The sequence below is a fragment of the Notamacropus eugenii genome, chromosome 7, assembly GCF_028372415.1.
Source record: "Notamacropus eugenii isolate mMacEug1 chromosome 7, mMacEug1.pri_v2, whole genome shotgun sequence".
Taxonomy (NCBI): domain Eukaryota; kingdom Metazoa; phylum Chordata; class Mammalia; order Diprotodontia; family Macropodidae; genus Notamacropus; species Notamacropus eugenii.
Window position 1 is genome coordinate 156,208,191 of NC_092878.1, and position 11,178 is coordinate 156,219,368.

Sequence of the window (11,178 nt, forward strand, 5' to 3'; positions counted from 1 at the left end):
AGTCTTGCATTCAAATAATTTCCAAGTAATCAAATAATTTCAGAGTTGAAAGAGACATCAAGGGTTGTATTCAAGATCCAAGGTCTAATCCAAAAATAGGAATTTCTTATACAACATCCCTGGCAAGGAAGACCACCTCATCAAGTCTCTACTAGACCTCCAATGGTGGAGAACTTGGGTGCCTACAAGGTGGCTCATTCCATTCTTTTGAGAATTCTAGTTTCCAGAAAAGTTTGGCTTTTTGTAACACAAGTTGTCAATGTGCAGCAAAATGAGACAGAGACACAGAGACAGAAAGACAGAGACAGAGATGGGAGAAGAGGGGAAAGGAGAAAAGAAAGAAGGAAGGAAGGGAGGGAGGAAGGGAGTAAAAGAGGGAACAGAAAAGAAGAGAGAGGAGGGGGGAAAGAGAGACAGACAGAAAGATAGAGAGCCAGAGACAAAGACAGGTAGAGAGAGATACACAGACAGAGAGACAAACACAAAAATTTAGAGAGAATATGGGTGATGTAGACAAAGAGATAGAGATCAAGTCACACAGGGGCATAGAGAGGCAGAAACAGATACAAAGAGGTTCAGATCTCAGATCTCTCTCCCCTACCCCTTTCTCCATTATCTAGGAAACCAGAGAGGATTTAGCCCTGAGGACTCAATAAGCATAATTATGAACATTTTTTTGTCCAGGGAAGTGAATGGCCCACAATTCCCTTTTAAATTCTGTTTCTTGAAGAGTTCTATATTCATTAATAAAAAAATTTAAATTTAAATTTTTTTTAAAAAGCTAAACTGTGACTCAATAGCTGCCCTACCCCCACCGAGGTTTTAGAACTGCAAGGTCCTAGAATTGTTCATCTATGAAATATAAAGTTTCTTGGCACCATCTCCCCATGCAAATTCTGATTTCAAGCAACTACTGCATCCACAGACAATGGTAACAAAACCATTTCTAAAAAGAGAAATTAAGGATAGCAAAAATAGGATATGGAAGGGGTTGTTTTCAATTCTACATAAACGAAAGGAGGAAGAATCTGCCCCCTAATCCAAATCTCCAACCCTTTGTGTTCTGCAGGTGATAAAGAAGGGTCCACTGTCACCCATGCTCCAGTCAACTTGCTTCCCCTATCCCTACCGTGTTTGACAACAACTGTCCCAATGGGGGTCCCATTCAGTCAATCAGTAAGCATTTATCATGTGCCTACTAAGTGCCAGGCACTGTGGTAAGAGCTGGGGCTACAAAGAAAGACAAAAGACAGTCCCTTCCCTCAAGGAGCTCACATGGTGGAGATAGCATGGAAACAATCTTATACAGGCAGGACACAAACAGGATAAAGTGGAGAAAGTCTTAAAGGAAAGGCACTAAATTATTGTGTCCCCATTAAAATCAACAAGCATTTATTAAGCACCTGTTGTTGTCAATCACTGTGCTAAGAGCTGAGGATGCAAGGAAAAGCAAAAAATAGTCCCTGTCCTCAAGGAGCTCATATTTTAATGTGTAAGTCAACAGCAAAAAGCTATGTACAAAGATGATAGATGGACAGACAGACAGAGACAGACAGGCAGACAGATAGACAGATAGATGGATAGACAGATACATAGATACATAGATATATAGATAGATAAAATAATCAGGCATAAGAAACAAAGGGAAGACGTTCAGCAGCCTCTGTCCTGCTCCACAAATCTCAGTGGTCCCCTTTTCTTATGACTGTTTTCCTCTCAGTCTGAGCCTCTTCTTGCTAAAGGAAGCATCCCTCTTGTCCATCTTCTCCTAGGCTAAGAGGACTTGGCAGGGAGCTACACCTACAGGAGGACAAGCAATTATTCTCAACCTATATAGGTGACATCTTAAGAGAGACTAAATCCACCTTTTTCCCCATCATCCTATTTCTTTCCTCTGAGGAAAAACAAAGCTAATCTAATCTAATCTACTCCACATGATATCCCTTCATATACTTAAAAGAATCTTCTAGATTGGCCATTCTCCAGGCTAAACATCCCATTTTCCTTTAACTAGTTGTCACTTGACTGGCTTGTACACATTCCTTCACAGCCTCAGTTGCCCTACAATAGACACTCACAAGCTTGTGAAAGCATCAATGCCTAAAGGAGGTAAATAGAACTGAATTTGAGATACTTGATGTAATAGGACCTGGGTAGTATAAGACTGTTATTGCCCCCTTCCCGTGATTGCAAAGATAATTTTTTTAAACCTAAAAGTAGGACTTTACATTTATCTCAATTTCATTTTATTTGATTTGTCCTATCCTTCTGGCTTGTTGGGATGAATGATGATGACAGCGAGCATTTATAGAGAGTTTTACAAATATTAACTAATTTGGTCCTCATAACATCCCTGGGGGAGAGCTGTTATGACTATCCCACTCTTTTTTTTTTTTTTTTTTGCTATTTAAGTTATTCTTTATTTCTTTTTTTTTTCTGGATTTGGAAAAAATAAAGTGTACTTTGTAATGAGGCTTTGCTAAAAGGAGATTTTTTTTTTTGGTTAGACCAAGTGACTAGATTTGAGGAAATATTTAGGAGTATATCACAATCAATTATAATTTGCCCTTTGAACCTTGCTCCAATCACTATCCTTTCCTCAAGTAGGAAAAAATGTGTTTCTAGTCTAACCTCTGTCTGCCTCAGTTTCTTCATCTGTACGAATGGGATAATAGTGGTATATGAATGTAATGCAATACTATTGTGCTATAAAAAATGATGAACAGGAAGACTTCAGAGAGACCTGGAAGGACTTATTTGAACTGATTCTGAGTGAAAGGAGCAGAACCAGGAGAACTTTGTGTACACCAACGACCACAGTATAGGAGGAATTTTTCTGGTAGTCTTAGTCCTTCATTGCAATGCAAGGACTTAAAGAATTCCCACTGGTCTCTTCAGGCAAAATGCCTTCCACATCCAGAGAAAGAACTGTGGAACTGGATCGCAGAATTTAGCACACCATTTTCTTTTGTATTATGTTTTGTTTTATGATTTTTCCCAGTCATTTTAATTCTTCCATGTAACATGACCAAGGTAAAAAGGTATTTAATTAAATAAAATTTAAATTTAAAAAAATTTTAAATTACAAAATTTAGAAAAATATAGGATTCATTCAGAGAAGTAGAACCTCTATGAATAAGTAGGTGATGCTTCCTCAATCCACTGCCCCACTCAGTCACATGGAGAAGCGGACATTACTGTCTGAGAACAGAGACAAACCAGAGAGCGTAAAAAGAAGGGAAGCAGCCTTGTGAAGGGAATTAAATCCAGGTTACATAAGGAACTGGGGGAGTTTAGCATGGAGAGGCAATGCCTTCGGGGGGGACATGATACTTCTCTCAAATAGTCGAAAGTTTGTCATGAGGAAGAGGTTTTAAATTTGTTCCATTTGTCCCCGGGGGCAGAACCAGGAATAAAGCATAGAAACTGTAAGTAAGCAATTTTAGGCTTGATGTCAGAATTTTTTTAAAAAAAAAGCAAACTTCCTTATAAATAAAGATGTCCCAAAGTAGAATAAGCTACCTCCAGAGCAAATGATAGTTCCTTCGTTGGAAGTCTAAAAACAAAGGCTAGATGGAATTAGAGGATATGTCAAAGTGGGGATCATTTGGGAGGTATGTGTTGAGGTAAATGGCTATTGAGGCTCCCCCTCACTGTTTTTAATTTTGTGATTTTGTGACTGGCATAAAGATAAGAAGCAAAAACAAGAAAACAAGGGAGTCAATTGTGAAACTTTCAGCACAAGCGTTTACAACTGGGAAATTGACAAATGCTACAAATCAGAGTTTGATGCATTGTTTTATTTCTAGTCATAAGAAAGTGATGAGGAAAGTATGGATACAACGGATCAAACTTAATGGTATGCTAAGCAGACATTTTATTTTTCCCCCTGAATAGCCTTGGTAAATAGTTAACATTTAAATGGCACTTTAAGGTTGGCACAGCTCTGTGCCTATGTAATCTCATTTGAATCTCACAACAAATATAGACAAATAGATGTGATTATTACCTCCATACTACACATAGGGAAACTGAGTCAGGTGAAGAGCCCATATTGCTAGTGTCTTGAGGTAGAATTTGAACTTGGGTCTTCCTCTGCCACCTAGTCGCAAAAATGAAAATGTAAACAACACTAAAGGACTGCTGGACTCTGATTAAATCAATCATAACGACTAATCTCAGCCAAAAAAAAAAGTAATGATGAAATATACTTCTCTCTTCTCAGTAGAAAAATGAGGAACTGTGGGTGTGGGATGCGACATATACTGTGAGACACAGACATTGGTGGTTTCATTTCATTGGTTGTCCAAAAGTGGGGCTTAGGTGGGAAAATCAGCAAATAATCTTGGAGCAAAACCAAAAGGAAATCTTTATTAAAAAGTATTGGAAGTGGGGGAGACCACATCCATCTTTTGAATGCTGTCATCTGTAGTACCTAGATGTCATGTGGTCAGATGAGAAGGTATTATATGACAAGAAATATTATCAACAAGATGTTGAAAAAGTAGTAGCGAGTAGGTCAAGTTCACTAAGCAGGCAAACTCTTAACATTAGTGGAGTGGAAGATGGAGAGGAATTCCATATACCTTTCACCCCCAGGTGTGGAATGAGAATTGCTTCATGCCAGAAGCCCTGGAATAGGAGGGACTTTGAAAACAAAGAATTCTTCAATAAATATGAATTAATTATCATTTATTATGCACCATGTTCCAGGCAAAAGGCAAAAAACAATAGGATGGGGAGGATGAGTGGGGAGGGATAGGAATATCCATTGGGAACTCCCAGGTTCAGAAATTTCCTCTTGGAAGCAAATAGCCACTTTCTCTGAAATTCATAATCTTGAAGAGTTTCCTAGAGTACTGAGTGCTCTTAAGGGACTTGCCCAGAGGCACATAGGCAATTTATGTCACAAGAAACTTGAACCCAGGTCTTCCTGGCTCCAGATCTCTGGCACACTGCCTCTCAACAGGAGAGATGACATCTAAATAATAATAATAGTTAATATACGGACAGCTAAGTCGACCATTGGATAGACTGCAGGGCCTGAAGTCAGGAAGACTCATCTTCCTGAGTTCAAATCTGACCTCAGACTCTTCCTAGCTGTGTAATCCTGGGCAAGTCATTTTACCCTGTTTGCCTCTGTTTCCTCATCTGTAAAATGAGCTGGACAAGGAAATGGCAAGCCACCCCAATATCTTTGCCAAGAAAACCCCAAATGGGGTTACAGAGACTTAGTCATGACTGAAAAAGAATTCAACAACAAGTACTTATATAGCCTCCAAAGGCACTGTGCTGAGTGCTTTACAATTATTTTCCCACTTGATCCTCACGCCAACTTTGGGAGGCATGTCCTATTATTATCCCAACTTTACAGTTGAGGAAACTGAGGCAAACAAGAGTTAAGTGACTTGCCCAGGATCACACAGTTAAAGTTTGAGGCTAGAATTGAACTCAAGTCATCCTGACTCCAGGCTCAGCAAAATAAATAGATAAACACGCAGATTGTGAACTTGCCTCATTTTTTCAGCTACATCCTCATAAAGTCAAAGCTCTCCAAACTAGTCAAGATAAATTATCCTTAGAAAACACCCAGTGGGACTCAGTCTATATCTAAAAGAGATCATTAAAAAAGGGAAAAGGACATACTTGTACAAAAATATTTGGAGCATCTCTTTTTGTGGTAGCCAAGAATTGGAAATTGAGGGTATGCCCATCAACCGGGGAATTGCTGAACAAGCTGTGACATATGAATGCAATGGAATATTGCTGTTCCCCAAGAAATGATGAGTAGATAGATTTCAGAAAAACCTGAAAAGACTTACATGAACTGATACTGAATGAAGTGAGCTTGACCAGGAGAACATTGTACACAGTAACAGCAACATTGTGTTTGACAGATTTAACTCTTCTCAGCAATGCAATGATCTAAGACAATTCCAAAAGACTCATGATGGAAAATACTATCCACATCCAGAGAAAGAACTATGGAGTCTGAATGCAGATGGAAGCATACTATTTTCACTTTTTTTTTGTTTTCTCTTTTTTGTGATTTTTTCCCTTTTATTCTGATTCTTCTTTCACAATATGACAAATGTGGAAACATGTTTTACATGATTGTACATGTATGACTTTTATCCAATTGCTTGCCATCTTGGGAAGGGGTAGGGGAGGGAGAAAAATTTGTAATTCAAAATCTTATAAAAAAATGAATGTTGAAAATCTGTAACTCAAAAATTTGTAACTCAAAATCTTATAAAAAATGAATGCTGAAAATTTGTAACAAAATCTTATAAAAAATGAATATTGAAAATTTGTAACTCAAAATCTTATAAAAAATGAATGCTGAAAATTATCTTTACATGTAATTGGAAAAAATAAAATACTATTAAGTGGGGAAATATCCAATGGGGTATAGATCCAGCAGTAGATCTTTCTCAATATGGATATTACCGTAGTAGACACAAAGCATGCTAATCCATCCAGACAGGGGTGAGACTATGAACAAGGACTGCACATTACTTTTAAAATCAAGAAGCAGAAGAGAAAGAAAAGTCTAAAGAGAAAAAGAAAAATGGCTGATAGCTTATCAGAATTGTTTGATCAAACAACACATGAAGAATATAGAATTCTGCTTGGTAGATAACTCTCCAGTGTGTGAGCAAGAAGGAAATCTGCATGTAGAAGATGAAGAACTGTCAGTTGCTGCAAAGAAACTAAACCATAGAGAGGATATATCTGATAAAATCAAACAAAAAGCTTTCATGGAGCCTTATTTTAAAGGTGATGAAAGACCACATTGCAAAAGTTCCCTCCCACTGAGGACGTTCAGGAAAAAAAAAAAAAGAAGAGAGGAGAAAATTGCTCAATGTAAAGAACGTGAAATTGATTATGGAGACATTCCAGAAGAAAGAGAAAAGGATCCAGCCTCCTTTTCAGGATTCTGTTCCACTGTTTTCACCTAGCAAACCTGAAAATTTTGGGGAAGGTGGGTTTTCTTTAACTCAAATTTCTGCAGATAGAAGATACATTAAGGAGGATCTAGATCATCCCAAAAGATGGCAACTTTCTAATTCAATATTTTCTCCAAAAGGCAAAGAACAGAAGACATAGATATTGAGGAAATTGCAAAAGATGCCAAAACAAAATTCCTCATTTATTTATAGTTAAGGTTGGAATAAAAAATTGATTTATTCACCTCTCAAATCTGCCATAACCTGATTTATAAATTATGTAAACATAATAAACATCAAGAAATATTATTTTAAATAATTTTAAGTATATTTATTATGCTTACACTTTTTTTCTTGATTTTGCCCCTTTGAAACAATGGGGTGCTTCCATTTTGCACTGTATAATTTGAAAGGTGGATTTTATCCTTTGTTATTCATAATATAAATATAATTTTAATAATTTATTATTTACATATTAATTATAATTTAATTTTATAATTGTGATTGTTTTTTTCAGTTGTGATTATTATAATCAATTTAACCATTTAAAAATTAGGATGCTTAAAAAATAAATAGAAAGATAAATGCAGAGCAGATGGAAGGTAACTTTAGAGAGGAAGTCACTAGCAGCTGGGTGGATGGGGGAAAACATTCTGGTGAAGGCAGAATTTGAACTGAGTCTTAAAGAAGTCAGAGAAGTCAAGAAGCAGAAGTGAGGGGCAGGAGCAAGCCAGGCATGGGGAAGAACCTATGCAAAGATAAAAAGATAGAAATAGTTTGCTCAGGGAACCGCAAATAGGGTAGTGTTGTCTTATGTAAGGAATATGGAAAGCTGTAATGTGTGAAGAGAAAGGAAGACGGAAAGTAGGAAGGGGGCAAGGTGTGAAGGGCTTTAAATGTGAAACAGAGGACTTTATGTTTGATTCTGGAGGTAACAGGGAACCACTGGAGTTCATTGAGTAGAGGGATGACCTGATAATACCTACACTTTAGGAAAATGGGGAGACAAGGCAGGGAGGTCAATTAGAAGGCTATGGTGGTCTCATTTTTCAAATATATAGGAAACTGAGTCAAATTAATAAAGTTTTGAGTCATTCCCCAATTGATAAATGGTCAAAGGATATGAACCGGCAGTTTTCAGAAGAAGAAATCAGTTATTTCTAGTCATATAAAGTAATTCATTAAATCACTATTGAAAAAATGCAAATTAAAACAACTCTGAGGTACCACTTCATACCTATGAGATTAGTTAATGTGAGAAAAAGAGAAAACAATAAATGTTGGAGGGGATGTGGGAAAATTAGGGCACTAATACACTGTTGGTAGAGTTGTGAACTAATCCAAACATTCAAAGGGTTATAAAAGTGTGCATTGCCTTTGACTCAGCAATACCACTATAAGGTTTATATCCCAAAGAGATCAAAGAAAAAGGAAAAGGATCTATATGTACAAAAATACATATATAGCTATTGTTTTTGTGGTAAAGAAGAACCAAGAGAACATTGTACATAAGAAAAATTGTGTATAATGATCAACAGTGAATGACGTAGCTCTTCTCAACAATGCAATGATCCAAAACAATTCTAAAGACCTTATGATGAAAAATGCTATCCAGCTCCAGAGAGAAAACAGATGAAGGCTGAAGCATCATTTTTTTCACTTTATTTTTCCTTGCTTTTTCTTCCTCAGAAAACAATTCATCTTGCCTCCTACTGAAACTCTTCAGTCTTCTTTGAAAAAGTCACCAGGAGGGCAGCAAGGCGGCACCAGCCCTGGAGTCAGGAGGACCTGAGTTCAAATCCAGCCTCAGACACTTCCTAGTTATGTGATGCTGGGCAATATATCTTGCCTCAACAAACAACAACAAAAAACTCATCAGGGATGGGCAAAGCCAACATGGCAGACAAAAGGCAGATGTTACTGAATTCTCCAAGATTCCCCTCCAAACAACTTGAAATAATGCCTCAAAAAGAACTCTCAAGCAGCAGGACCCACAAAAGGATGGGATAAAACAATTTTCCAGCCCAAGACAACTTCAAAGATCAACAGGAAAGGTCTGTTGCAGCAGGTCTTGGGGGTGACTGAATCGGCAGCAGAGGTTTTGGAGCTCTCAGCCCACAGAAACCAAGGGGATCAGACAACTGAGCAGCGGGTCATGGGTCCCTTTGCTGGCACTGAGTGCAAGACTTGCATTACTTATACACAGGGGTTCCAAAAAATGGGGATAATACTAGTACCTACATCCCAGGATTTTTGTGAGAAACAAATGAAATCACAGTAATAAAATGCTTTATGTGCCTTAAAGTGCTATCTATATAAATGTTAACTATTAATATTAGCAAATGAGACTATGCATGGGAAAACACTGTGTAGATTATAAAACATTACATAAACTTAATAATAATGAGGTACTACTTGGTATAGTTGGGCCAGGAACACCTGCGTGCAAATCATATCTCTAGCAAAATATGCCAAGTGGCTGTCAAATTAGGGGACCTCTCAGTGCATCCAGACAACTCACCAATTGCAAAGTTAGAGACAAGTAGCTGACTTTCACTGGCAGAGGGAATTCCCACTCCAGAAGTCCTACATGAGAAAAAATCCTGGTCTGGACCAAAATTAAAAAGATGATAATTACTATCTTGCAATCATAGTGTTCAGTTTGGCATGTTGGCTTCTTTACTGGATGCTAATAACTAACCTGTCTATAGCATTTTGTTGTTAACAAAGACAATACAAAGATCTTCATTTTCCAGATGTGTAGAACCTCAAGGCTAAGAGTAGAACTGAGAAATCTAGGTTCCTGGAACTCTGACTTCCAGTTCAGGTCTCTACCTACTCTATTAACATCTCAACATGTTAGTATAAGACATTTTTACCACTGAAATCCCAGTGCTGATCATTGGAAGAGTCAAGACTAGAAGCCAGTCATGGTCTGAGTTCAGGGTTTTTTCCAATACTGACCATAGAAAGACTACTATAAGTGGCTAAAGATAGTTGACCAGTAGGAAGTCATCTGTTCTGAGAACAGTGACTCTCTCTGGCTCTGTCCAGTATTCTGGCCCTTTTAACAAATAAATATGATTAAATGGGCAGCAGTCCAATTAATTACCTAGCCAGTTACGGATGGCAATGATGTCCTTGACTGGGCCAAGATGAAGTATTTAGCCAGGGCCCAGACTGGCCAAGATGCCCATGAAAGAGGGCTTCTTTCCCATAAGTACCAGGCAATGAGCATTTATTAAGTGCCTATTATGTGCCCCCAAGGAGCTCACAGCACAACATAGAAACAACTGCATACAAACAAGATGGAGGATGGATGCATTGGGGACAGATAGGCTTAGGAGGAAGGGGTCAAGATGAAGGAGGACTGGGAAAGGCTTCCTGCAGAAGAAAAGACTTGAGTGGAAATCTGAAGGAAGCCACGAAGCTGGGAGGCAGAAACGAGAAGGGAGAGTAGCCAAAGAAAATTCTTAAGAGTCGGGAGAGAGAGTCATGGATGAGGAATAGTAAGCAAGCCCTTGTCACTGGAGGGGACTAAAGGGTAAGAAAACTAGAAAGGAAGCACTGAGGTGGCCCAGTCCTGAAGTCAGGAGGACCTGAGTTCAAATTTGGCCTCAGATACATATTAGTTTTGTGACCCTGGGCAACTCACTTAACTCTGTTTTTGCCTCCCCACCCTCCAAAAAAATTTATGATGATGATTATTCATTATATTTTCTTCTTTTTTATTTTTCTTTCTAAATGAGGGGAGGAAAAATAAATGAGGGGAAAGAGAGAAAATAATTACTTGCTACTTGAAAACAAATACAGTAAAATACCTTTCAAAGAAAAAAGGAGGAAATGTGGCAAAGGGTCAGAGGATTTTATATTTAATCCCAGAAGTCATAGGGAGCCATTGGGTTTCATTGAAAAGGAAGGTGTTATGTATAAACCTGAATGGGAGAGGTGATAAGCACTTTAGGGGGATGAAGTAGGGTGGGGAGAGACCTGAGGCAGGCAGACCAACAAGCAGCTACTTCAATGATCCGAGTGAGGTGGTGAGATGGGAGGTCACAGGGTTAGAGGAAAGAAGGGGACTACATAAGAGAGAAAAATGTGTTTTGGTCTAAAGTCAGGGGGATGGAATTCACATAGTTGTTGCTATTCATACCATTAAAGCAACAGCCTAGTCAAGGGTTAAAGGCAGCTAGGTGGCACAGTGGATAGAATACCAGACCTGGGTTCA